This window comes from Hipposideros armiger, unplaced genomic scaffold (genome assembly GCF_001890085.2).
Source record: "Hipposideros armiger isolate ML-2016 unplaced genomic scaffold, ASM189008v1 scaffold_228, whole genome shotgun sequence".
NCBI lineage: Eukaryota > Metazoa > Chordata > Mammalia > Chiroptera > Hipposideridae > Hipposideros > Hipposideros armiger.
In genome coordinates, this window is record NW_017731578.1 from 1,894,809 (window position 1) to 1,919,292 (window position 24,484).

Genomic DNA, 24,484 nt, shown 5'->3' on the forward strand with positions numbered 1-24,484 from the left:
GCAGGAGGCCACTGTGCAGGGGAGGGGCGGGGCGGCGGCACTGAGGACAGGCTTTTTCCAGGGTCCTAAGGGGCTGGCATGGGAGGACTGGGTGTGAGCAGAAAGAGCCCCCCCAACCACCACCCAGGAGCCCCAACGGAAAGGCTGCCGCGGGCCTGGAAGAACCCAGCAGGCCCTGCCTGAGGGTTAGGCTTGGGAACACAGAGAGCTTACAGTGGGAGCCACGTGCTGATGGCTCCAAGTCCCAGACAACTGGTCAGCTTTGCCCAGCACTGGCTTTGCAGCCCGTGGGAAGCACGTGGCCCCAGCATGCAGCCACCTGGGAGCAGCAAGGCCAAGCCAGATTGGGGACCCCTGGGAGAGGAGGGGCATGGGTGCTCGGACAAGGTGACGGGCAGCTTCCATTGCACAGCTGAGGCAGGGGAGCCTCAGAGACACTGGGGGACACAGCTGGAGGGGGACACATGTCCTGACCTACTCCCGAGCCCCCCACCCCTGCAACAGACAACCATGAAAAAAGGAACTCGCCAGGTGACTCTATCTTCCAGAGAAGGGCCAGCACAGCGGGGACACACGCCTTGACATGTGGCAGACCGTGCAGTCCAGGAGGACCAGTCCAGGGTGGTCTAACAACTGGGGAGGGCAGTTCAGTTCCTGGGCTCCCACCCCGGGAGCTTGGCCATGACACCACAGCCCACCCGATGAGATCTGAAGCATGGCCAGGAGTCCAGGGCCCCGGGAGCGGGCCGGCGGCGGGGTCACATGGCTGCCTGGCTGTCCTGCCCAACGTTTAGTAAGTGACAGGGCTCTCTAAACCTCAGGCCTCCCGGGAACCTGGTGAGGTCAGATGGGTCGATTCCGTGATGGTGTGGGGAAACGCGAGAATCCCAGCGAGCCGTCCCCTGAACCACCACCTGGAACCGCAGGAGTGGGTGGGGGAAGGGCTGGGGGCGGGCAGGGGCTCTGCGGGGAGCCTCCCCCACCAGAATGCAGCCACACACTGGCATTCCTCCACCACCCTCTGAGTCTCTCATGGGGGAGGGCTGACCTGGCCCCGAGGTCCACTTGGTGCCTGGAACGTGCAAACCCCACGATGGGCTCCTATCCCCTACTCCAGGGAAAGGCTCTCCAAGGGCCCCAGCTGCCCAAGGCACGGCCCTTCCTGCGTAGCCACTGGCAAGCAGCCCCCAAAATCTCGGAGGGTCCTGAGCCTGTTCTCCCTGGGGACACACGTGGCCCCCCAACACCCGCCTCTGCCCGGTGCCAGGCCCAACTCTGGCCGCAGGACCACATGCTGCCCGGACCTGCCTTGGGCTTCACGTGCCTCGCACACAACCAGCACGTTTCCTACCAGCCGGTCCCCACCCCTTGTTGGGGACAGTGCAGCTGACCGGGCACTTACTGGCCACCTCCCCACTGACCAAACGGGCAGGGGCGTTCTGTCCTGCTGGGCGAGGGTGGCATTGGCATCATACAGAGCTCGGCTCAAATCCCAGCTCTGCTCTGACCCGAAGGTCATTGTGACCTTCGGAGCCTCAGGGTCCCGCTCTGCAATATGGGAATAATAGCAGACACGTCTTGTGGCCTCAGGAGGAATAGTGAACGAGCCCAGCCCAGCCCAGGCACGCAGCAGCCACCTTGAGCAGGGCGGGGGTCTGCAAGTGCCGACCCCTCCTCCTCCCGTCAGGACCCCTCCTGGGCTAACCACAGCGCCGGCTCCGAGCCCCGGCCTACCCCTCTCAGCAAGTCCTGACCCGTCCAAGAGCTTTCTGACACACTTGTGACTGCCACCGCCTTGCCCCTGAACTGTGGTGGCCCCGTCCTGTTTGCTGAGTTGATGCCAAACCCCTCAGTGTCCCTGGTGCCTGCCCATCACGACCCGTCTCACTTTCACTCACAGCAGACCTGGGTCTGAACCCCAACTCAGCCATTTACCGGCTGCGCGTCTCAGAGCCTCAGTTTCCCCACCAGCCTCATCTACTGTTATACCTGCCTTGTAGGAACTTGGAGGATCAGGTGGGACAAGACCTCACCTCACCCCCCCGAAACCCAGGGCATCTGCCCCGTTGGCACCCCCATGTGCCCTGCAGGGCCGAACCCCTCGGGAAACGTGGGGTCGTGACCAGCAGAGCCCCCACAGCCCCCGGCAGAGTGCCACGCACCCCACAATGTGGGGTGAAACAGAATGAGGGTGTGAAACCAGGAGAGAAAAGGGGTGGCAGGGGAGGCGGCCCAAGGAAGACTGAGGGAGATTTCGAGTTAGGACACCCCCGATTCCCAGCTGCACGCAGGGGCAGGAGCAGCTGGGCTCTGCGGATCACCTACTGCGTGCAGCTGTGCCGGCCCAGGAAGCCGCGGACGAAGGAGAAAGGCCGGCCCAGGCCTCGAAACTTCCACTGTCTGGAGCAACCCATGAAAAGCAATGGGAAACGCAAACAGAAGGGTGGGTCCCTTAAAAGAAGAGCTGACGTCTAGTTTTGTCCACACATCACGACCACGCGGCCTTCTCTCCCGGCTGCAGATCAGACGGGGAACCCCCCCCCCCCCCCCCGCCTACCCCGGGCCTCAGGGAGGAACCTTCCTGGAGGTTACAAGCTCTCAGGGGGCTCTTTCTGCTAGTTTAAGAATCTAAAAGCTGTCTCAAGAGGACAACCACGGCCACGGCTGCAAGCTGTGGCATCGAGATGCAGCTTCTGCGTGAGGCCACCAGGGCACTGTTGCCGACCCAAGACCCAGAGGCCACCCGAACCTCAGCCCGGGACAACCCCTCCCTGCACCAGAGATGCAGCCCAGACGGGTGGCGACCCGACTTCACTGGGGCTCAACCTTGGCACCTGCCGGGTCTCCACGCCGCTGACCTTGGTGAGCCTGGGGAAGTCAAGGCCATTGGTTCCTGGGGGTGGGGCTTAGTGAAACAAACAGCCTGCCGCAAAGTGGTCCCGCCCCCCTGCACCTGCCCCTTGCTGCCCGGGACCACGGACCATGGTCACAGTCCAGCCTTAGGTTCATTCTCACTCCCCTGAAATGCCCTGAGTCGGCCGTGTAATTTACCCAACTCCTCGCACCTGGGCCTTCCGGACACCCCGCCGCCATAGGCGTCACGTTCCCTTTGCATGCCATGCCCTCCCCCAGGGCTGGCCAACTCGCAGGCGCTCTGACCCGGGCAGAAGCCATCCAGCCCCAATGTCCCAACGCAGGGCAGCACCACACATTCTCTCCACCGGGGTCCCTTCGAGCCTTGCCAAGCCTCTGACAGGGCCCTTCTCCCCCGCTGACCCATTAACTGGGGGCTCCCTGGGAGCAAACACCGTGCCTCGCTGCTCTCCGAATCTCCCAACACATGTTTACTCTTGGTGATATTCTACCTGTGTTTGTTGATTAAACACAAAAATGTAATCCAGCAGTGCTCTCTCCAAATGTGTGTTCTCAACAGGGTGGGGACACTTGAATGCACCCCAATGTAGCAGAAGCCATGGAAGGTAAAGGGGGTGGGTGTACAGCGCCGCCAAGTACAGCCGTGCAGGGAGTGACAGTCCCCCCTGCAGACGACACCACCTACATCACGGCCATCCTGGAGCCATGAACGTATGACGGCGACTTTGGCACAGACTGAAGTCAAGCGCTTCGAGGAAGGGGCAGGCACCTCATTCTAGTTCATTCAGAGATAGCGTACAGGTCATGAGAAATCGGGGTCCCCACCCCGCTGGCGGGCCTGAGAAATCGGGGTACCTACCCCACTGGCCGGCCTTTCAAGGTGCTCCTGGTGCCTGCGTCACACGCCCACAGGAGGCCAGGCATCAGATGGCTTTGAACTGTGGCCCGAGGTTCACTTCTCCCAGTGGGACCATGACGGGCCTGGAGGGAAGGCTGCCCTTCACCCGGGCCCAGGAGGCAGCAGGTGCCAGCGATGACAGCTGGCGTTTAGGGCTGGTCAGCCACTGACCAAGCTCTCTTGGCAGCAAGGCCTGGTCCTGGAGGAGGTGTGAACATGGAGCCCCAGGAAGCCAGGCCCGGCATGGCCAAGGTGTGTGAGCACGTCGGGCCCTGGGGTGCTCTGTCTGCCGTGCCCCACACGGGAAGGGCTAGTGCCGACATTTAAGTTTCGAAGCCGAGGACTGCTGGGGTAGACCAGATAGCTTCACCTGGCATGTTCAGGACCCCGCTGGGACAGCACCATGTCAAGTCAAACAGCTACATTTCTTCACAGCTCCCCTGGGGCTCGGTTTTGGTCTAGGACTTAAGTTTGGGGGTGGGGGGGGGCAGTGACTAAGCAACCCCGTTAACGAGTGAATTAAGACAGCAATTACTTAAAACTGAATACCTACTCAGTGTCAGGTGATGGACTGGGTATCACGCCCCATCTGGCTATTAAGGAGGTGCCAGGTGTCATGGGTTGCATGGTGGCCCCCAAAAGATGTGTTCAAGTCCTAACTCCCCTGTATCCGTGAACGTGAACATTTTTGGAAATAGGGCCTTTGCAGATGAGACCACCTCGGATTCAGCAAAAGCCCTAAATCCAGTGACTTATAAGAGGAAAGAGAGGGAGGTTTGAGATGCAGACACAGGAGAAGGCCATGTAAAGACAGAGGCAGACATGGGAGTGATGCAGCCACAGGCGGAGGAGCGTATGGAAAACACCAGAGGAGGCGGGAAAGACCCTCCCCCTGGCCGCCAGGATGGGGAGAGAACGCATTTCTGTTGCTTGAAGCCACCCAAGTGTGCGGTAATTTGTTACAGTCGCCTCTGCAAACTCATACACCAGGCAGATGGGAGGACAAGTATTAATCCACTAGTCACACACGTGTGCAGGATATGATGCTGTGAGAACCGCAAGGGGCCCGGAGGGCTTCCTGTAGGAGGAGACCCACATGTGAGTAGGAATGAATGGGTTGGGAGGCTGCAGAGGGCAGGAGGGAGAGGAGGGTACTCCAGACAGAGGTGATAGAGGTCCTGGCGCACAACAGAGAGGCAGGATGAGCTGATCACACGGGCCATGGGTGTCGGCCACCTGCACTCAGGGCAGGGTCCACGGGACACGGCCGGGCAGTGAGAGGCTGGGGTGCAGCTTCAGCCAGGCCCGGGACGCCCATGCTTTCCCGCGGTGTCACTCAAGAAGGCTAAAACGATAGAAAAGCGGCTGTCCCCCTTTCGTCCCCCAGCCTTGCTCCCATCAGGCCTGAATCCCCTGCAATGACCCAGGGTTGACTTGTACACGTGGGAAGAACCGTGTTTCCATCTAAACTATTCATACACACAAGTCTGCTATCGCCAATGGGGACAACTCTCCCAAGCCATGAGCACGACACAGGAGTGACACTGCAGGTGGTCAGGATGGCCTGGAGCCGGCTGTCAGTCAGAGAGGCATGGACACAGGGAGGATGCTGTGCCCGAGGCCAGCAGGAGGGGTACGCAGGCGCCGGACGCGGAGTCTGGACTCAGACAAGCTGACCGTCCTCAGGCCTGCGGGAGGCTGCAGGCCATTTTAGTAATTCGGCCCCACAAGCCACTGGCTCCAAAACCCAAAAACGAAATGAAAACGAGCAAATCAGTCTGTGTCTCCAAAACCTAATGTGGGGTCAGCATCACGACTCACTCCATTCCGTGTCCGTGAACATATCATTGCCCATGGAAACCACTCGCAAGTCGGCTGTTCTCGCTTTGGAAGAATTCCAGGCTATGCAGACGGCGGCGACGAAATCGCGGAAGCCGCTGGGGGAATTACTGCGATGAGTTACTCCTCACAGGCAGAAGTACCAGATCTTTTCAGCACTTCTTGTGGTGAGGCACACTGAACGGGGGCTGTGGGCGTGCGGGATATATTTGTTTGGATCCGGGCTGGGGCCACTGGAGCTTAGATGTGTGGGGAGACCCCAGAAGGACTCCCATGAGAGAGATTGGGGAGTTCATCGCCCTGGAAAGCTCCTTCCTGGAGCCGTTGTCGGGGGTGGGGGTGGGGATCCCGCCTTCTCCAGGGCAAGGAAACGAAAGCCTGAGAAAAGCCCCATCTAAATCTCTCCTAGTGTAAATGCATTTCAGTGACAACCTGATCGAGGCAGGAACTGGGACACTATTAGAAAGAGGGAACTCCAGGGACCAGGGATGGCGGTGGCTGTCCTAGAAATTTCCAGGCTCTGCCAATCAGGAAGGAGGCAGCTAAACAGAGAGCCCGTCAGCTCTGCCGAGGGGGGGCCAGGGACTCAACAGGTGTCCCAGCTGGGCAGAGATGCCAGGCGTGGGCAGGCGGCCCAGCTCACCGCGGCAGCACTGGCAGCAGAGTGGCACAGAGGGCCGCTCCACGGGCGGTGGGGACAGGGCCAGCCTTGTCCTCGGGAAGGCCTGGAGGCCGAGCGTGAGCAGGAGGAGTTCCCCGAGTCATCTGTCACTTGCTCCTGCCGGGTGGCTCCTCAGCCTTGGCCACACACGTCGCCCCTCCACACGTCCTGGTTCCTGGTCAGGTGAGTGTTTGGTGCTGCCCTCGGGCCCACCTGCCTGGTACCGGGAGGTGGCTGCCACAATTTCCCGGGGAAACGCGGCCCTCCGCCCGGGGACATCTTGGTGTTCCGAGCGACATCCTTGTGAGGCTGTTCGTGTTGAGTGGGGGAGATGACGAACGTGGGCGATTCATTCACAAACGATGCTGCTTCTGGGAGGCCACCTTGCTGCTCGGGCAGGGCAGGGGCAGCGTGATTGCACATTGCAGCGGGGACGACGCTGGGCTCCGTCCCATGGAGCTCACACGCCCAGTCGGCGAGAGGCGGTCTCACGGGAGCCATTTCTCAGACAGGCAGTTAAGACAACGCCCTGCCCAGCCTTGGTCACACCCGTTTTCCTCCCCCTCGGGAACACGGTCGGCAACACAAGGTTTTCCTAATAGAAGCCATAATGTGCAGAGGTGATTGAAATTAAACTGTCTCATTATTTTGTAATAAATCACCCAAAAACATTTCCTAAACACCACCAGGCATGTTACCTGCCAGGAACGGCTGGTGGAGAAGATGGAGATACAGCCCAAACGTGTTCAGAATAATCACGGGAGGCGATCACTGCTCCCCGCAGAGATTAACGGAAGGAAATGTGGTCTGAAAGGAGCCCAGCTGCCTTGGAACGGAGAGGCCAGATGGGGATCCCGGCTGCGCCAAACCAGCTCCGTGACCTTGGTGTCAATCCCCTCACCGCAAAATACCAGACTTTCATAATAAAAGTATACTACTTTAATATAAAATGCAATACATTATATATTATATTTTAATATAAGACCTAAAATAGAAATATATTTTTAATATAAATTGGTGTCTCCCTGAATTCACTCTTTATTATAAAAACCTTAAATTAGAGCGCCTCGCTCCCACTGAAAGTACTCCAATGGCTTCCCATCAGAATTGGACATAAAAATTCAAATTCCCCACCACGGCTAAGACCCTTTGTGATCTGACTCATGCCTTGCCCCCTCGTAAATCTCCCTGTTCCAGCCACGCTGCTGTCTTCTCTTGCTCCAACAGGCCACCCTCATCTCTGCCTCTGTGCCTCTGCACTGCCCCGTGCTCTCCCTGGAATGCTCTCGAGGGCTTCACGAGCCAGACTGCTGACACTGCTCAGGTCCCCAAGGTCACTTCCGAAGAGGTGCCTTGCCTGCTGCCCAGGCACGCCCTCCGTGTCCCTGGTTCTCAGCCCCTCCCTCTGTTTTATGTTCCTCTCGACAATTACTGTATTTGAAAGTGTGACCTGTTCGTTTGCTTACTTTCTGAGTCTCCCGGTAACGTGCGAGCGCTCCCAGGGTAGGGCTGGTCCTGCCCTCCGTGCTTCCACAGGGAGAAGGCCCACTTATTTAGTCCTGGCTCTGGCAAGAGCTGGCAGTGGGACCCTGGGTAGTATCCTTGCCTACCCTGGGCCTGGGTTTTCCTGACTGCAAAATGGAAGGTCAGAACATTCCAGTAGGTGCTTAGTTGATGCTGACTCAACAAATGAGACCTAAGCTGGGACTCATGTGGACCGTCTGGGATGCTGATGGTGTAACCCACTGTCCTAGGCTGCCTGGGGTGGGGGTGGCGGGGAGGTAGAGGGTAGAAGGGTCTCCTGGGATGTGGGCTTTCAGTGTTAAAACCAGGCTGCTCCTGGCACACTGGGAAGAGGTGGTGGACCCCCCATTACACTGCCTGCAGGAGGGAGCCCGGCACCCACAGCTCTGCTTAAACCACCCCTCCACCCTGCTTTCGTCTGCCACCCTTACCACCTGAAGCCTGGTGGGTGATTTTCATGAAGAGTCCATGAAGTCAGTGGGGAAAGGGTTTGTCCACTGTCACAGGGCTCGGCCAAGGGCAGCGCCAACTCATAAAACTTGCCCTTAGACCCTGGACTGAATGTTCTTTAAAACAAAACAAAACAGAATCAGGGGAATTGTACAAGTGCTTGGCATTTCGCTGGGAGTATAGGAAAGGGCATTTTTTTTTTACTTTCCTTCCTTTGGTAATTAAAATGACAGGCCAAGCCTGCCCCATTGGTGGGTCTCGACACTGGCCCCAAAAGATCACACTGAGTGGGCCTTCGGACAGGACACTGGGCTCATCTTGAAAGGCCAGTCCCCAAGTCCCCCCCGGGGGGAGGTGGACATCACCCACAGCTATAAATCCAGGAGCCTCTCCTTTCATGGGAGTCAGGCTGAGTGTGGGTGCCACCTGGCGCCCCAAGCTTTGGAGAGGAGGCTGAGCCTGGGCTGGGTGAGGGGCTGCAGGGCTCACCCTGAACCCCCAGTTCTCCACCAGCCCAGCCGGCACTGACTGCTAAGGTGAGAGGCCATGTGAAACGCAGGCCAGGCCCCAGCTGAAGTGAGGGGCCCAGCCACTGTTCCTGTCCACCTCTAGGCCACCAACCTCCCTCCCCAGGGTATTTGTTCCTGTTCCAATGCTGGCGCTTAGATCAGAGGTTGCCCGCACACAGGGGCAGTTCTAAAAGTCACTCAGGGCAGGAAGAAGACACGTTTCCACGTGGAGCACCTTGATAAGTCCTCTGAAAAGGGCTCTCTAAAGGTGCCAGGTCAGGGGTTGACCAGCTCTTTCTGTAAAGGACCAGAGAGTAAATACTTCAGGATTTGCGGGTCATACGGTCCCTGTTGCAGTTATTCCGTGAGTGGTGGCTCAAAGGCAGCCATGACACTATACAAATGCATGGGCACGGCTGTGCTCCAATGAAACTTTATAAAAACAGGCAGTAGGCTGGATCTGGTCTGTGGCCCATGGTTTCTAAAGACATGTTCTAAATGTTCTAAAGACACTTAAATCGACACCAATAATATGCGTAGGCGAGTGCCCCAAGATAAACCACACGCAGGTACACACAATAAAAATGCAGAAAAAGCCTCCATTCTCCCACACAAGTCACATTTACATTACTGAATACAGGCGCCTGGCTTGACACTACATCTGAGCTTCAGAAAAGACACAAAGAAAACATTTTAGAAACGGGGTCATCTGTGAGATGCCCTAGAAAGATTCAGAAGAATCATACAGAGAATCCTTTATGAAAGACACAGCAATGTACCCCACACACCCCTCCCAGCTCACCTCCCGCTGCACTTCCCAGTTACTGTTTCTAGGTTTTCATGCTGGGTTGGCTCAAGGTGGGGGTAGATCTGAATTCTGGCTTAACTAGTAATAAGAGTAATTATAATTATTATGCTCAGTCTTTGGGCACTTTTGGTGTGTCTCATGGTGACCCCAGGAGGTAGGTACCGTTATGATTACCAATTGATGGATGAGGGAACTGGGCACTAGAGCACACGGCTGGAGGCGAAGCCAGGCTGTCGGGGCTGGAAGCTGCCGTCCTAGGACCTGTCGGTTGCTGGCCAGGCGGGGAGCAGTCCCCACCCCAGACAATGATGGACAGAAAGGAAGGACACAGGGAAGGGGTGTGTTGGCTTCAGCAGCACATCCTGGAGAAAGAATTGCTGACGTCCTGTCAGTATTTGAGCTGCCCGGAGAGTCCGCCAGAGGCACCGAGAAGATTCTGCTGGTAGGTCCTTCTCCACATCAAACACCAGAACCGGAGGTGGCGGGCCACACGCCACGAGCTGGTTAGCGCAAGCAAGGAGAGCACAGCGGGGCGGCACAGTCATAAGCAAAGAGAGGCCCAACGCCCGGAAATTGGTGCAGGAACACCTGTGTACATGTCAGCACTGAAATAGCGTGTTTCGTCATGCATGTGCCGCGCTTTACGATTCCCCATTTTAGTTAACGGGCCGTCTGCCAAATGAGGTCTTTTGGGCACAGCCAGGCGTGCTGTTCTTGAGCTCATGCTTTTACCCGGAACGCGCTCTCTAGGCTTGCTATTGCTATATGTTGAACTCCTATTCATTCTTCAAAGCCCACTTCAACAGCCACTGCTTCCGGGAGGCCCTCATGGCTGTCCCTCATGAGACCACTCGTATGTGTGCTGGAAGGCATAGCACTGAGCCATGTCCGTCGCGTATGGCCAACTCCTGGTCCTGCACCTGGCCTGTTTCCCACTATGGAGGCTGGAAAACTTGAATACTTGCTTTCCCAGGCTTCAGTGAAGTTATGGGTGGTCGTGTGACATGGTTTTGGCCAACAAGACCCAAGAGCAAGTCTCCTGGGACTCTCTGTGAAAGATTTTACTTGACAGTGAGATTCAGGAGTGCTTCATGGCACTTTCTTCCTCTATATTTCTGCGTAGGATCTTCAGAGGGCAGCTGTGGTTGCCATCTTGTGACCGTGCAGGAAAGACCCAGATGCCATGGACCCATGGAACAAACCCTGGATGTGCCCGCTCTGGGCTTGCCATTGTGGTCTCAGCCACCATTAGTGGAGTTTTACTATTTGCAGACGAGAGCTTCCTAATGGACATTTGGAGGCAGGAGCAGGGAGGGTGGGCAGGTTGATCATAAATGAGAAGATACAGGCAAACGACCAGAAGTCAGGGCGCTAAGACTTTCTGATAAATCAAGGAGCCTCCAAGTTAGGTCTGGGATGAGAAAGACTCATCCAGACCCATATTCTTGTGACAACCGCTCACTGGCAGTGGGGACGCAGGAGTCCCGGTGACACAGACTTGAGGTCCTGCCCAACCTTCCATTTTTCAAGGAAGACTTGATATAGCCCCCCATTTCAAAGTGACCCAGTTCGTAAAGTTGGGAGCTAAATAAAAGTGGTTTTCTTGGTCTGAGCCAAGACTAATTTCGTGTTAGCCACACACGGACCCCCGAGGCACCCTGGCTAGTCCAGAGTCTGGTGGCCATAACTGGTACATCATTACGTGTTTGGGGACAAAAAGACACACCAGAGCCGGGAAGCGTCTAACAAGCCAACTGAAGTAAAGAATGATAGATTTTAGGACACAGATGGTGTGACTCTCAAGAATGAATATATCTGCCAAGAAGGACTCCTTGTGGTTAGCTGGGCATAAATTCATAACCAGAGTCTAGTAGCCATTGCTCAGAGATGCCTGTCTCGCACACACTCTGCATTTCAGGGAAAAGCCACAGATTGAGTTATGAGCCTCCTTCCTGCACTGTGTTCCTGCTGGCTGAGTCAGGCCTGTTAAGGGAGTTCCTGGTATCATCTTTTGACCAATGGGCTGAGACCTCCCCAGTCCAATCAGAACTGCGCAGCTATATCCTCATTTGCATTTACACTGACCAATCAGAGCAGCTCCATAATGACCAATCAGAATGCACGATTCTGATTAAACAAGGTGGTGTTTTTTGGACCAATCAGAAGTCGGCAATTCGGACTCCTCATTTGCATAAAAATGGACCAACTGGGAAACAGGGCGGGAATTTTATCTATAAAAGGCAGCCTCCCCTTTGTCACCACAGAGCGCACTTTCAATTTCCACCAGAGGCTGCATTTCTGTTTGCAAACTGTTCCCCTGAATAAAATTCAGCATGGCCTGAGCTCTTCTCGCTCCTTCAGGTGTCTTGGGACCCTGGGGCTGGAGTTTCCCACCTGACTGCCACCCATGACTTTGGAAGTTCACCTTGCTTAAACCAAGCCCCAGGTGCCCTCTGACCGGCAGGGTAGGCACAGACAGGGCTGTAGAAGCCAGGTCCCTTTTGAGCTGGGGAGACGCTCACACTCTCTCAAGCTGCTCCTGGAGAGAAAGTGCCATGACAGGTCCCCTCTAAGCCGGCTGCTGTTTGACTCTCCCTAAGACAGACAATGTCTTACTATCGGGCACGTGTCCCCTGCCATGTGTCCCTCCTTCGTGCAGGAGGTCCCACCCCACTGGCTCCCTTCCACGTCTCCGCTTGAGCTCTCACTGCCATTTTCCACAGTTTCTGGATAGAGCTGTCGGGGCAGCACGCTGGCTAACCCTCCAGGCACGGTCCCCAGGCTGCAGTTGGTCTGAGTTTCCAGGGGCTGAAGCCCTAGCCAGCTGCTTTCCTTAACTTCCCGTTCTTTAAGAGTTCCTAATTCTCCCCTTATTTTCCTCATTCTTCTTTATTAAAGCTGGAGTGCCACCACATGGTCGCCCATTCCAGGCCAATCGTCTTATCTTTCCTGTGCTGGGGCGGCTGACCTCCTCCTCAAGGCTTTACTGATAATTGCTTGCTTCTATTGGGTTGTCGGAAAAGTCATGATGCATTCGTTGTTTTCTGTTTTTTGTTGCAAAAATGCATCATGACTTTTCCGACAACCCAATAGCTTGTCCACACGGATATTCTTCTAACGCGATCTATGTGGTTCCAGGGTCCCCGTGCCCATCGACAAGGCCCAGCGGTATCTATGTTTCCCTTCCTTCCTGTCTTCAGAAAGATAACCAGCCTGACTACCACCTCCATTTATTCCCCTTTTACCCCCAAACTCCAAAACACGCTCACTCGTCAGAGGATCTTAGGATGTCCGAATTTATAAAAACAAATCCGGCTAACATATACTCACTAGAGTTTCCCTCCTCCCGCCTTCCCACATCCCTGAGACCAGGGTGACAGTCCCAGGACAGGTGACCTGCCCGCACTTATGAATGTGAACGCAGGCAATACAAAAGCACCAACGGCGACGTCCTGTGTCCACAACACGCCCGGTGCCGTGTGAAGCCCCTACTCCCATCCTCTCTCTCACACAACAAACTTGGGAGGGAGGCACTGTTTTCTTCCCCACTTGACAAATGAGGACGCAGTGGCTCAGAGAGGTTCGTTGACTACCTGACGTCACACAGCCGGTGCAGGTGGATCTGGGCACGCCATCAGGAGCTCAGTGCAAAGCTCTGCTTTGGCATGCAAGGAGCCAGCCCGTCCCTGAGCACGGGGCAGGCCTGTCCTCACCCCCTCGGAGGCCACAGAGCTCCCCCTGGGTCCTCAGCACCCTCCTGCGGGACACGCACTGTCCGGGGCAGTTCTTCCATGCCCTCCAGTACTTGGAGGCCTGGGGCCCACCTGCTGCCCTCCATGACGAACATGGCAGGTTGCTGTGCCCCAGGAGACCTGAATCAGGGCTGGGCCTGGTGCCTCTGGGGGAGCAGTGAGGGAGTCGGGAGGGACAGGAGCCTGTGGTCACCCTGCAGGTCAGGCCTCACTGTTGCCCACCCTGAAAGCGCCCTGGCTGTCCAGCCACCTGTCCGATGCCATTAGCATGCTCTATTCATTGCACAACATGGATGGCCCTCCCCAGTGACTTCCCTTGTTCCCGACTGACCGTCCCAGAGGCCCCACTGGAACGGGAGCCTCGGGAGGGTGGGTGCTGTCTGTCCTGCTGGCCACGCACCCCCCAGGGGCTGGGATGGAGCCGGCACACAGTAGGCACACAGGTATCCTCTATTTGCGGCCTCAGTGAGTCTCCTGTCAGAGCCCAGGCCTGGCCCCAGGATTTTCTTCTGTCGTGGACAGAGCCACTGCTGCCCACCACCGCACCCCAGCGCTTGTGCGGATCAGAACAGGTGCCCATCCCTCGGTGCCACATGCATGGCGACCCATAAACCTGCAGGGCCCACCCGGGGTGTGAGCGCTGCCCCTAGGGGTGCACAGCCCCCGCCCGGGGCGGCGTGACAGCCGTGATCCTGGCCTTCATAGGAGGCCCAGAGAAGGAGCTGGAAGCAGGGGAAGGTGGCGGTGGGGGGGCTCAGTCCTGGGCACTCGGCGCCTGAGTGAAGATACACAGGTAGGGGTGTGATGGCTGGACAGGGTACCCCCAAATCCATGCTTGGAATGGGGCTTATTTGGAAACAGAGTCTTTGCAGAAATCATTAAAGATTGAGGGGAGATTGTCCTGGCTTAGGGGGGCCCTAAATCCAAGGATGGGTATCCTTACAAGAGGTAGAAAAAGAGCAACATAAAGAGAAAAGGAGAAAGTGATGTGAAGGCAGAGGCAGAGGTTGGGGTGATGCGGCCACCAGCTCAGGGGCGCCCGGAGCCCCAGGAGGGAGCATGGCCCTGCAACACCTTGATCTTGGACTTCTGGCTCCACAGCTGGGAGAGAATGAGTTTGTGTTGTTCTAAGCTGCCCAGTTTGTGGCCACCTGTAGGGCAGCCCCAGGACACTGGCACAGGGAGTGAAAAGCTATCTACACACCCTGCAAGGGCCACTCCGAGATGATGCCCAGGACAATGTCTGCACAAACCCCCGAGGCCTCTGTGTGGTGCTGGGTCTGGGACGGGTCCCTCAGGGCCTGGTGCACGGTGGCAAAGGCCTGTAGGGCCTGAGTTCCCACTGGTCTTCAGAGGCTCTGGGACCATCAGAGCCCTGGCCTGGGGCAGAGGGCACACCGTCCTGAGTGCGGAGCAGGGTGGGTGCCGCCCTGTCATCGTGTTGGTCAAGGGTGGCCTTGCTCTAGCTGCCGTCTGAGCCTCCGTGGGCCCCGCCCTGCCCTGTGTGCTGTGCCCAACAGTACCTCCGTTCTCAGATGCAGGACGGGCTCTGGGTTGGGGGGCTTTCTTGGCAGCAAATGCTGACCCTCGTCCCGGGCGGCCCACCACGCCTCATAGCCGTGGCACACAGTGGGTTTTCCCAGTGGGCACAGGAGCCCAGACCTCATCTCCTATCCTGCAGCCTGTGGAAAGGACTTGGGGTCCGACAGAGCCAGTGTGAGGGGTGGGGTGCAGGGGGAGGGGGTACAGCCGGCACGAGGGAGAGGAGCCCAGTCCTGAGCCCTCCCTGGCTGCCCTTTCTGGCCATAGGGTCCTCAGTTTCCCCATCTGTAAAGTGGGTTCTCATGCCTTGTCCCGGGGAGTGATAGACTCAAGGCTGACACTGACCCAAATGGCCCGCACGGGTCTGTTCCCACCGTCCCCAGTTCAGAGCACCGAATGCGCACAGACACTGTATCACTTTCCTAACACACATGGTGACTTCAACACCACACTTTCATTCTCTCACAGTCCTGGAGATCAGACTGCAGAGCCGGCTCCTACGGGGAGCTCTGGGGAGAAGCCGGCTCTCGCCTTTTCCAGTTTCTAGAGGCACCTGCATTTCTCGGCCTTCCTCTGTCACTCTCACCTCCCCTCCCTCTGCTTCTGATGCTCCTCCGTCCCTCTAATGGGGACCCTTTTGATCACACTGGGCGCCCACCTGATACTCCAAAACCATCTTCCAATGATGAGGTCAACTGATACACCAACAAGGTCACATCTGTGTCTCTTATTCCCACGGCCAGGGGACACAGTCACAGGTCCCAGAGATTAGGAGGAGGCATCTCCGGAGGTGGGGGCATTATGTGGCCCACCACACCACCCAAGCTTCCCGTGTTCTCCCTGGTGCGATAGCGAGACAGACCAGGCTTATCATACAGGCTGGGGGTGTCTTCATGAAACCTCACCGATGATGGGGCTGACTCATTACATCCCAGGCACGGCCCCGGGAGACGCTGGGGTGGGTGGAGGCGCACGTTGGCGTGGGTACCAGGGAACAGCAGACAGGCCCTGCGGTGGGAATACGCATGCACTCTTTCCTTTGAGTACCAGTCCCCCGGCTTGGAGGAACAAAGCCATGTCAATAACTAGAGCCCATGTCATCGCCCACTGAAATGGCCACTGCTGCCACGTGCCCTCAGGTGCCCTGATCGGAATGAGAACTGAGCAGCGACACTGGCTGCTCAAGGACATGTTGGTTCCTCTCCCCCGGAGCCACTGTCACTCACGGGCCCCCAGGAGGGCAGCCCTGCTCCACATCATGGGGTCCCTGTTCTCTCTGCCAAGGTGGACCATGGGACGCACCGAGTTAGTGGCACCTGCGTGGACGTGTTTCTCTGTGTTTCCGGTTCACAAAGGAGTGGATTCAGATAGAAATTCTTTGTAAGGCCCAACGCACAGCCAACATGTGACACTGATACATTTCAGCCGGGGCTGGCAGTAACCTTATCTCGCAAGGTTAAGAAGTCCATCAGATTTCCAGCGCAGGAACTAATTAGCTCAAGATGAAACTCGGGCCCCCCGGGGAGCTGTCTCCACGCAGGCCAAGAGGGGTGTTCCCCGCCACATCCGCCCAACTACGCCAGGAAACAATCTGCCAGCGGCAGGGTCTCGGCAGCCCTGGGCTGTCACGTCTCGGGCTCCCACTGGGGTCCCCATCGCGCCTCCGTGGGGGACACGCACCTTGTTTATGTGGGAAGCAGTGAAACAGACGTTTGGAGCACACTGGGTTTCTCAGCTCACTCGGCTTCCTAGCTGGCTGGCTCTTTTCGTTGAAGAAGTGGCCCGAGCCCAGTCCCCTAACACAGGGACCCGGGGTGGGGGCAGGAAGCAGGGGCCACGGCCACACAGAGAAAGCCCACCCGTGTTTGGTCTATTAGTCCAGGCTCTTGGTTTCAGCCCCAGAAACCCCCACAGCCGTCTGGAACCCACGGATGCAGGACGAGGGTGCTGATGGCGGAACGTCACTGGGTCACTGGGTTTTGTAAAAGCAGGACCTGGGCGAGCTTAGGTTGAAATGTGCGGGGAGCTCACCTGGGCGTGGTGAGCCGTCCCCCAGGTGAGAGGCAGTTCACAGGAGCTCAAGAAACTCGGCGAGGGGCTGGGGAGCCCCAACCTGCTAGAGGGTGACCCAGTGACTGCGGTTTGAGGAACCGATCTGATAGAAAGACACTGTCAAGGGCTCAGGGAGGTGTGTGTGGCGATGGCAACCCTATAATGCCCAACTGGAAGGCACCGGGTAACCCACCAGGAGGACAGCAGCCGTGACCCTGGGCCCACTCCCTAAACAGGGGAGAAGGAAGGGGTCTCTCCATATACTACGTGGGAGCTGGGCACCCCACGGCAAGTGCAAAGTGAACTGCAGGGCAGTGTGTGTGGTGTAGCTCGCTACGGTCACACAAATGCACACAGGTGGATGCCTCGGCATGGCGGGAAGCCACTTCCTGGTCGTGGGACTGGGGAGGGAGATATCTACTTCATGTGTCTCTGCATCTGCCTGTCTTGAGATGCATACGTGGGCATCCACTGTTTTCTACAAAGACAATGAAGGTGGAGAGAGGGAGGGCAGGACGCAGGCCACGCGGCCGGCCGCACGTGGAGGAGGGGACGACCTGGGCTCCTTGGGGACACACATTGTCACAGACGCGGCCCAGGAGGAGCAGCAGTTGGAGGGGAGTGAAGAGATGGAAGGGAAGCTCTAAAGTCACAGGATGATGTGACACCAGGGATGACGGTGCTGGTCACGTGCTCGCCTCCCAAGGGTGGGATCTGTCCAGGTGCTTCGCATCCTTACCAGGGCCTAGGGCTCAGGGGTTGCCCTGCAGGTGAGGAAACCGAGGCACAGAGGGTGACACACCTTAGGTGAAATGGCAGGAGAGGGGCCACGCCGGGACCTGGAGGAGAGGGTCAGTGCAAGCTCTGTCTCGCCCTCCCAGGGGTGGTGTCCCAGGTCACGCCAGGCTCAGGTGCTTCACAGCCGCTGTTTCTCCTCCTGGGGACCTCCGCCTTCACGCCTCACCTTCCCGTGCCTTTGCTCCTCCCCCACCTGGTCAGTGGGGCCGACCGGATGTCTCCTCCTGCTGCGCCTGCCACGGTACCAGCCCTCCTCGCAGCCCTCACTTTTCCATCCTTCCACAGAACTTGTCACCGCCTGTCTATGGATCATGTGGTGTTGTGTGTGGGCGAGGGCCTTTGTGAGTCGGCTGGGGCATGTGGCACGCGTGTCCTGGGGTTGCCGTGAGAAATGACCACACAGTGGGGGGCTTAAAGCAGCAGAAGTTAATTTCCCCACAGTTCTGGAGGCCAGGAGCTCAGTATCTGTTGTCCCTGGACCAAAATCAAGGCATTGGCAGGGCTGGCCCCCACCAGGGAGCCCAGGCGAGGGTCGCTCCTGCCTCTTCCAGCTCCTGGTGGCTTCAGGCATTCTGGGCTTGTGTCCACATCCCTCCAGCCTCTGCCTCTGTGGTCACAAGTCCCCTTCTCTCCTGTTGACACAATCTCCCTGTGCCTCCCTCTTCTGAGGACACCAGTGATGGCATTTAGGGGCCACCTGGTTAATCCCAGATCATCTCCCCATCTCAAGATCCAAAACTTCATCACACCTGCAAAGACGCCCCTTTTTGCCGTATCAGGTGTCATCCCAGGTTCCAGGGTTTGACGTGGACGCCCTTTGTGGCCACTATCCAACCGACCACACACGCCAGTCACTTAGGACAGCAGGTTTGAACACTGGATCCGCACTTTCTGAATGACGCATGGGGTCCCTGCCCGAGCTCCGCACTTTTGGAATCCACATCTCCTCTCCCAGGGTCATCACCCCATCGTCCTACCCACTCATCACCCCGAAACATGCGACCAGCTCCCAGAACCGAAAACCAGCCACATTTAAAGACCCATTTGCTGGTTTCCTGAGACAGCCTCTCATTTACCCACTTTCCCCCACCAGCGGGGTGCAGACCAGGGAAAGAGCCGGGGCAGGAGACAGCCCCCAACCTCAACCCCAGTGCAGGAGGACTGACTGGTGGGGGCACTTCCCAAAGGCCACACGCCTCTCTGCCTCAGTGCCCCCATCACAGAAAAGCAGCTGTAAATGCAGGAATGAGAAGTTGGCGGAAACAGGTAGGGCATTTGTGCATGTCACAGGTGGTGACATGGTGGTGCAGACAGATGACGCCAAGAACCCAAGCCCCCCACCCAACTCTGACCTCCGACCTCCCCCCAAGGGGTGCTGCCGGGGGACCCTTGCCTTCCTTCCGAGAGCTCAGAGACTTGGAAAAAAAAAGTGATTCATGAGCAGAAAGGGGCCACGCTTTCAGAACACGGGACAGAAAACGCTGCCGACCTCGGTCCAGACCCGGGCTATGGAAGCTCTCTGCCAACCTTCATTGGAATTCATTTCTCCGGCCTCCCGGCCCGTCCAGATCGGAGCCCTGCCCACCTCGGCTTCTCCTCTTCGCTTCTCCCTCGCCCGTGCTCATCCACAAACAGCCTGGGTTCCACTGGGCCAACTGCAGGCCAGGGACACGATGGCGCCATCTGCCACGCCAGACTTCCGGCCACTGTGCCAGCCTGCACCTTGACCTTGACGATCAAAGTGAGGATTGAGTCAGCATGTGCCCGAGGAGCAAAGCCCTGCTGGCTGCCTGGCAGCTGCCCTGCAGTGTGGACAGGCTCCTGGAGCTGCTGACCATCTGACCCCCTTCCCAAGGCGGGAGGAGAGGGCAGCAGGTTTCTCTACGCCGCATCTGCTCCGGGCTCTCTGGGTCCTCCCGGGACCAAGACACGTGCCTGGCAGTCCTTGTGCCCCAGAGGAAACGGCCGCGGCAGCCCTGTGGGTGGGGGCACGCAGCCTGGCTCACCCCCTCTCCTCGCCCTGTGCCATTGAACCTGCCGTTCCTCATCTCCAGCCTCCACCTGCCTGTCACAGGTCCGGCCTGCCAGCTCCTCAGACTAAACCGAATTTTAGAAAAAGGTGGGGTTATTATCTTTTTAAATAAAAACTGAGGTGCAACTGACTGAACCCTTTTGAGTGCACACTCCAGTGGCATTGAGTGCATTTGCAAGGGGGTGCCGCCCCACCTGAATCGAGCTCCGAAGCGCTTCCATCCCCCCAAAAGGAGACCCTGTGCCTGGTACGTGTGTGCGCCCCAGGGGCATGAGCCTTGAAGATGCAAAGCAGGAGTGGAGCCAGGTGAGCACGACATCGAAAGTGGGCAGAACGCAGGTCCCAGTTAGAAAAGCCCCTTGAGTCCCAGTGCTGCCGAGGCTGACAGCGCCTGGCCTGGGCTCCACTCCCTGCGTACAGTCCCCTCATCTGTCAGCGCAGGACACGGACGTCACCCCCTGGTTGAGCCAGGATGAAGGGCAGGTGCTGAGCAGAGGGTGGGGGATGTGATACGTGAGTGCAGGAAAGCGCAAACTTCGGCTTCTGTGCCTGAGAAATGGGGACAACCGTCGCCTCCCAGGCAACGTGAGGACCAGGAGCAAGGGCACGTGGAAAGTCCACTGCGCACAGCAGGTGCTCAATGTGCTGGCCCCTGTGTTGGCCCCCGTGCCACTGGGACCAGTCAGGGGTGGGAGGCTTGAGAGACGGCCACGCTAGCCTGCGATGTACAGATCTGGAAACCAAGAGCGAGAGCAGGCGGACGGGAAGAAGTCGAGGAGCCTGCGGGCCTGGCACGGCCGTGTGCGCCCACGTGCCACAGCCAGCAAGCACTCTCAGTCACCTTGGTCCACTGTCCACATAACAGAGGTAACGCTGAACAAGGCACCGTGGCCCAGGAGCTGCTCTCAGGACACGGCTTTCGTGAACCGCTGTCCTCCTGAGCCAGTGTGCTGACCCGGAACCAGGAGGCGGGGGTGGGGGAGCGGAGGGACCGGAACCACGACACAGGGCGCCCAATTGTACTGCATCCAGTGCAGGTTGTAAGCGCGAGGGAACCTCACATTTCAGAAATGCCACTTGAGTGGGTGGACTGGGAGTGGGTAAGGCTCCTAGTGAGATGAGTCAGAGGGCCGATGCCCCGTCCAGGTGAGAGAGGGTGGGTGGGACTCTGAATACGGCCCTGGCTGCAGTCATGGGGGAGAAGGTACAGCCAGGAGAATGGGCAGGCAGGCTGACAGGACTGGGGGCGGACAGGCTGCGACAGAGAAGCCCATGGCCGGCGTCACATCCGCTTTGGAAAAGTCCATGTTCCCCATGAGGAGGCCAGAGCCCAGGTCGGCCGGCCGGCCTTCCTTCCTTCCTTCCGCTTAACTACTCACTATGGCAACCATCCGCCCGTCCACCCACCCACTTCCCATCCCCCTGCCCTATTCTCTGCGGGTTGAGCACTTGCCAGGCCCTATGCCAGATGCCAGGGAAAAGGGGACACAGCAGAGTCAGCCCTGCTCTTGGCCTGGAGGAGACAGGGTGGGAGGGGCAGGGGCAGAGCACACTCCCAGCTGCCCCCCGGCTGGTGACACCGAGAGAGGGGCCGCTCGCTTCCTGGGGCACCAGGCACAGCCCTGGGGACACTTCCAGCATTGGCCTCTTCACCTCCCCCTTGGCCTGGCACCCCCACTGGCCGCCTGTGCCTAAACCCTCATCTCAGGGTCTGTAGTTCCCAAGGCATGCCCATCCCCAGGTGACCATCGGCTGGCAGTTACGGCGGTTTCAGGCAGAATGCACAGTATTCTATAACCAGGAGAGAACGTGGGGATGACGGAGCCGTTTTACAGGTAGGGACACTGAGCCCCATGCAGGCAGCTCGTGTCTGAACTGGGACAAGGACCTTGGCATCTGAACGGGCAGGCCTGGGCCTCGCCAGGCTGCAAGCTGGCCCCCGGCGCTTCGGATGAGTGAAGCTAAGGGCGCGTTTCAGGGCTGGCCCATGTCTGGCCCTGCGCCAGGCTGCGGCGTTGGAGACACGCGTGTTGGCCCCAGGGTGGGGGCTGGGGCGGCTCCTGCCAGCTCACAGGGCCAGCTGTGGGCACCTCTCTCGGGCTCTGCATTCAGTGACCTCATGCTGGCTGTTTGAATCGGCCGTGGAAGGACTATTCCTACTGTGGGTACTGGCAAGACTACAAACTGGGCGGAGAGGGGCCAGACACAGTGTTGGGGGACGCAGAGCCGGGGGCTGCTTATGGCGGCCGTGATCCTGGAACACGTCAGGGGGACCAGTGTCGGCCCACCAGCTGCCACGTGGCTGGGCGTTTTGGGAGACGGAGAACACATGCGCAGCTCCGGCTGGCGCCCGCTCCACCCAGCAGGGACCGAGGTGGCCTCTGGGATGTGCTGAGGGGCCCTGCCTGGAGGTGTGTCCGGAAGCCAGCCTCCCCCAGCTCCTCCTCTGCTGTTTCTCATCGTGCCCACCCATCCCCCGGCGCTGCCCCCACCCACACACCCACTCGCCACCTGGGAATGTGCTAAATGTGGCTGAGGGTGCTTTGAGCCAGCAGCTTCCCTGTGGTGAGGGACTCGCCTCCCTGCCCCCAGGCCGGGGCACCGGGCCCAGAAGAAACGTGCCAAGGCCCCCTGCTTGGCCGCACTGTAAAGGCTGACACATGAGCCCGAGGTCCTGGGGTGCCTCTGCGGCCGTGCTCACCTGCTCCAGTACAGAGCCCCTCCCCCAACCCAGAAGGGCAAAGGCTCTCCACCCTAAACACAGAGTTTCTGAGCTGGGTCCCCAGGCTGGTCAGGAGGAGACGCCTGCTGTTTTAAAGGGTCCACGCATGTCCCCCCTCGCCTTGGTCTGGTGACGCGGGAAGGTCAGAGCCCGAGACCAGCACTTCACAGTACGAGGATGCTGCTGGGGGCCCTGTCTGCGGCGAGGCCAGCGTCCACTCACTGGGGATCACTGAGTCCTGGGGGAAGAGGCCTCGCCTGGCCGTCCCAAGGGGCTCGGAACTAGAGCCCACCCAGGACATGTACTAAGTGCCAGGCCTGTGCCGGGCTCCCTGCCTAATTATCCGTGAAATCCGAATCTCAGTGCTCCCTGACAGGGGCAGAAGCAGCTGCTGCTTTGCTGCTTTGCAGAGGACACCAGGTGGGGCAGAGAGGGAGTGATCTTGTTGGGTCACAGGGCAGGAGGGAACACAACACAGCAGGGCCCGGGGCTCCGCGCACTCCCTGACCACTCAGCTTGGACCCAGCGTCCCTGGGACCTGCTCTTCACATCACCTGGCCATCTGCGCATGTGCACTCTGAAACAACAGATGAAACCCTAGTTTTCAATGTAGATCCCACTGCTTGTTCTGCAGATATGCACGAGAACCTGTGTCTGTCTGCTTTTGAGCTACCGGGCGGTGGGGGTGGAAGTGGGGGGTGGGGGGAGGAACATGCCACCATCAGGCTCTGCCTTGACAGCTGCTACATGCAGAGACCTGCCCGCTCCTGGCTGGTCTCAAAGATACGCAGGAACCAGTTCTCTCAGGCTTCGGAGGCTCACCTCATCATTGAAAGGAAGAGCTCTTGAACATAACAAAGTGATTGTCAAAATAATAACTCACACAGACAGGTTGGAAGTTGAGGGAATTTCCCAGAATACAAAGCAAAAAGCAGGAAGTCAGAAAATGTGAGGAAGAATTAGGGGCAAGTGGAACCAACTAGAATCCAACAGGAAATCCAGAAAGCTGGAGACAAAAGTGAGGGAATTTTCACGGGGGTAACAGGATGATACAGACCCCCCCCTCACAGTGTCTGCGGTTTTGCGCTCTGTGCTTTCAGTTACTTGTGGTCAACTGCAGCCTGGAAATATTACGTGGAAAATTCCAGAAATAAACAATTCGTAAGTTTTAAATGACGTGCCATTCTGAGTGGCGTGATGAAATCTCGCGTGGTCCCCGTCCGTCCAGCCCGGGGCATGACTCATCCGTGTCCAGCGTCCCCACACTGTCCACGCTCCCTGCGCGTTAGTCACTCAGTAGCGTCCTGGAGATCAGATGGACTGTCGTAGGGCTTGTGTTCAGGGCACCCTCATTTACTTCCTAATGCCACATTCACATAACTTTTATCACAGTGTATTGTTATAATTATTCTACCTTTTTATTAGTTACTGGTGTTAATCTCTTACTGTGCCTACTTTGTAGATTAAATGTTATCCTGCATATATATGTATAGGAACACACACACACACACACACACACACGGTGGGTCTGGTGCTATCTGTGGTTTCAGGCATCCACTGGGGGCTCTTGGAACGCATTCCCCATGGATAAGGGGGACAACTGGATTTTTAAAGCCAAAGGTGCTTCAGCCTAAAGGAGCCTCCAAAAGAGTAAACACAGTAAGGACAAGACTCACATGAGACCCACCACCAGGACATGTCAGAACATCAAGGAAAAGTCGGTGCATTGCAGTTCCCACAAAGTCCCAGGGGTCACGCTCCCTGGAGTTAAGTTCAGGCCGCACCATAGCCTCGTCAGCAGTAAGTGGGCACGAGGTGACAACGGAGCCACGTCTTCATCGCTCAGAAGGAAAACTACGTACTTTGAACCTAGAATTCTACAACACTGAGCACGCTGAGAATGAGAGACATGCCTGTGTATACTCCAGGGAACTTTCGATAAGACTGCTACTTGAATATGTGTCCCAGCAGAACGGGGGGAAAGAAACACTTATCCGACAGCTCAGTGAAGGGCAAGCTCAGA

General features: G+C 57.7%; 1 long non-coding RNA gene across 1 annotated transcript; it reads left to right on the top strand.

The window, feature by feature from the left end:
• The first annotated feature begins 11 nt into the window (after positions 1-11).
• Positions 12-3,396, top strand: LOC109389308 (uncharacterized). Its single transcript, XR_002125376.1, has 3 exons — positions 12-793; positions 2,282-2,443; positions 2,620-3,396. It is a non-coding gene; the product is annotated as an uncharacterized LOC109389308 (long non-coding RNA).
• The last annotated feature ends 21,088 nt before the right edge of the window (positions 3,397-24,484 follow it).